The sequence below is a fragment of the Anser brachyrhynchus genome, assembly GCF_964034855.1.
Source record: "Anser brachyrhynchus genome assembly, chromosome: 3".
In the NCBI taxonomy this organism is placed as follows: domain Eukaryota; kingdom Metazoa; phylum Chordata; class Aves; order Anseriformes; family Anatidae; genus Anser; species Anser brachyrhynchus.
In genome coordinates this window covers 58,937,753-58,941,488 of record NC_137696.1, presented here as the reverse complement: position 1 = coordinate 58,941,488, position 3,736 = coordinate 58,937,753, and the positions used below count along the sequence as shown (strand labels likewise).

General features: G+C 36.6%; 1 long non-coding RNA gene across 1 annotated transcript; it reads left to right on the top strand.

Moving 5' to 3' along the window:
* Nucleotides 1–960: 960 nt before the first annotated feature.
* On the top strand, nucleotides 961–3,297 carry LOC308193568. The gene is made up of 3 exons (XR_013949781.1): nucleotides 961–1,782; nucleotides 1,944–2,102; nucleotides 2,201–3,297. It is a non-coding gene; the product is annotated as an uncharacterized lncRNA (long non-coding RNA).
* Nucleotides 3,298–3,736: the final 439 nt, after the last annotated feature.

The window sequence follows — 3,736 nt, the reverse complement described above, 5'->3', positions numbered from 1 at the left end:
ACTGTAAGTTTCTATGAGGAGAAGCAGAGGAGAGATGAATTTCTTGTCTCGGTTTATGGATCTTAAATCCTGTAAAAATATATTCTAAGAAATGTGATGTTTCTTAACAAAAAGTAAATGTTATATTTTAGGATTTTTTTTTGCTATTGTTTTCATTATTTTTTCAGGTGAAGTTGAATAAAATATGTGAAATGGGAATAAAGAGAGAAAATTGTTGATGTGCCCTTCAAATAACACTCTTGTAAATGCTAAGCATAAGACAGAGCTGAGAGACCACTGAAACGAGCCAATATAAAACTCCAATGCACCTCCTCACAGCCTTTATCTCTCTATCCTTCAGCATGCAGAGGAAGCACACTTCCCCACCATATCTACATTAATTTATGGAAGAAAGTTTTAGAGGCTTGTATAAATTGTGGAAGCAGTGTCCTCACAACAGTTCTTGCAAAAGGGACCAGTAACAAAGCTGACTGGGAGTAATTACCTGCAGGCTTTCCATGCGCTATTCTTGTTAAGCCTTTCCACAGTAACTGATATTGTAAGGTGAATTAATCTCTCCTTTGTTTTCCCAGTAAGTATCAATTAGTGTAAAAGAAAGTTCTCTGTTTGCCAGCTCATGACAGTAATTGTTGTTTCCTGCCCAATTTGTATGCTGTGGCAATGAATGAATACTCAAAATGCTCTTTGAAACATTTGTGTGCACTCTTACTGCAGGCAATGTGCCTTACTTCTTTTGAAATTGATTTGGAAAACTGCCTATTTTCTGTACCCGAGCACTACACTTTAGAGCTTGCACTTAACTGATGTAGACCAAAAGACAGAAGCAGGGCTAAAGACTAAGCAAAAATATAAACAACAGAAAAGGAAGATAGGTACTGGAAAACCTAGCATTCCATAAAGTGTCTAGTTTCAAGCTCTGTCTTTTCATATATACCAGACGCAGCCATAGGAATGCCTGCAAATAGTGAGGGATGCTGAACCTCAGTTTAGGTCGTTGGGTGGTGAGGACTAGGAACAATCTCCTTGAGACGCAACACAGCTGAACTTGAGTTAATATAGGTAAAGTCATCAGTTTAGTCATGAAAAGGCAGTTTGAGCTAGGGTTTTAGATAATCACAAAATCACAAACCTGTTCTGAAATATAATGTTCCAGAGTTCTATTTAGTTGCTGTTTATCACTTGATGTTAAATATTTTGTCACTGTAGTGTTTTCTGGAATAGGAACTGGTACTTAGATTCAGCCCAGAAAGGAAAATTTCTTAATTGCTGAATTAGGAATTATCATTGTCCTCTTGCTTTGGCTAAATAAATGGTTAGTTGTGCTAAGTAAAGTGGAGCACCTTCCAAAAGGAGAGAATTTTCACTTCATCTTTTCTCTCTGTCTTCCCCAAACTATCATCTACTCTGTAGGCACTCTGCTAAAAATTGTGCTTACATCTTTTTGATCTCAAGAGAGATGTGAACGTAGGCCTTTCTGCTCCTGGGCAGGTGTTCTTCTCCTTGAGGATCTCATACGGATATATGAGGGAAAAAGCAGCAGCAGTGGTTTATGAGGTGCCACGGAGACAAGCACTTAACTGTGGAAGAAGTCATGGATGTGATTTCAAACTGGAGGGAGGCTTCTCTCTGAAACGTAGGACAAGGGAACTTATGTCCCTAGCAGGACTGCTGATTTTGGTTATCAAATTAAAAGAAATTTTTGCAGACTCTAATTTTGCAGACTCTAATTTTTGCTCTAAAAAAAAACATGGATTTGAACACAGACCAACCTATCCTCTAGAGGTAAGTGTTGCCAGATAACACCATTGAAATAGAGTACCTTAAGCAGAAGGCTGATGTAGTCTCCTGAATTTCAGTTTAGATTTATGACAGAAAACACAACACTTCTTTCTGAGCTTGCTTACTTGTATTTGTTCTTGTCATACCTTTGTCAAATGTTCAAGATTGCATCTTAAAAGGACTGTGTCTCTACATGATGTACGAAAGAAAACCACTTAGACTTCTCAACTTTTCTTTCATATTTGTTGTCTCGGAAAGCAAAACTATCTTGGGATGATCCTTCTTTTATTGGTGGCTTGCCAGCTCATGGGCTGAGGAAAGAGGTAAACTCCCTCACTAATCCATTATGAATGATGAACCTTATGATATAAGACTTTGCAGGAGGAAAAAGGTTTTTAAAAAGTTTTTTTTTTTTTTTAAGGAAGTACAGGAGAAAAAATTATGAACATATAGCAATCTTTCTTGGTGCCACGTGGTATAGGAGTTCAGAGGAACATGAAGATGTATTATTCTATTCAATGTTCTACTAGATGGTTGTGTTGTGGATGTATGCAAATATGCATAGACTGTTCAGTAAATTATTAATCCTCTATCAAACGCATAACAGAGTCAGCAATTTACACTTTGAGTCATAGTTTTCACATTTGTATAGGATGGATAATAGTACTACTTGTAACAGGATGAAAGGCTGCAAGTCTGTCCTGTATTTAATTATTTATTTATTTTTAAGAGACATAAAAATGAAAATTTGAAATAAATATTTGTTTCTGATTTTTTTTTTGTTCTGTCTTATTGCTTTTCTATTTTCTGTTTATTTATAAGTAGCCTGCAGTTGCTAAATAGAGAGCATAGGAGATGAATCATTTCCAAAAAAACACAACAGTAGAAAGAAAACAACTTCAAGTGAAGCTTTCACACTTGTCTGTATAATAAGCACTTGTAATTTCTCATCAATTAGTGATTGCAGGAGCTATTTGAAGTAGGAGATGACATATAGAAAGATGACCTTTAATTTGTCACCAAAATTCTGGATGCTAGCAGCCACTGGCAATAGGAAGATGTACTGTAGGGTACATTAACATTTAAAGTGGAGAAAAAAAAAAATCGCTATTTTGCCCTTTGCATTGTAAAATAATTGTTTATGGAAAGTATTTCAATTGCTTTAGAAAATCCTTTCTCTCTTTGATTTCTCTCTGATGTGTGACTTTGATGTTGTCTTTGCTTGGAAGAATTAAGAGAGTGAAGAAATGTGTGCATTTCTGCCTGAGGTAAATGGTAGCACATATGGGGAATGCAATGGAAAGTTGCATGATGGATGACTAAGAACTATTGTAGTTGTATTTTTTTGTTTGTTTGTTTTCAATTCTTTTTTATGTGATTTGAAGTGATAGAAATTGTAGAATACTAGTATCTGTGCTAGCTTATTCTTGCCTGACTTGGGTATGCTAGTTTTAGCATCACATTCAAATAGCAAAACTTTTCCTTTTGTGGTGTCACTAGCTTTATGTTCTATAAATCATTTAATCAGAAAGAAGACTATGACACTAATTTGGCTGCAATATTACTAAAGTAATTCCGACATAATTCCACTGAAATCACCAGAGTTGTACTAGACAACAAGAAATTGAGGAAGGACTTGTTGACAGCTGTCTTTACCTAGGGGAACAGATTCTGTCTGGTATATGGATTTACTTATGGACTGGGGCTGCAAAGAGAAATGAGGACAGCAACGGGAAGCCCTTCAACCTACCCAGTGGTGCCTGAGGCCCCATCACCTTGTGCTGCAGCCATGTCAGAGCCCAGTTCTGGTTTGGAAGGTAATACGGTAGCCATACTTGATGATATAGCTATCACAAGGTGATAGCAAGTGCTGCAGGAAGCCGAGGAGAGATACAATGGATGGCACTTTTTGTCAGAATCGTTACTGCACCAGTACTTCAGAAAGGGTATATATTCA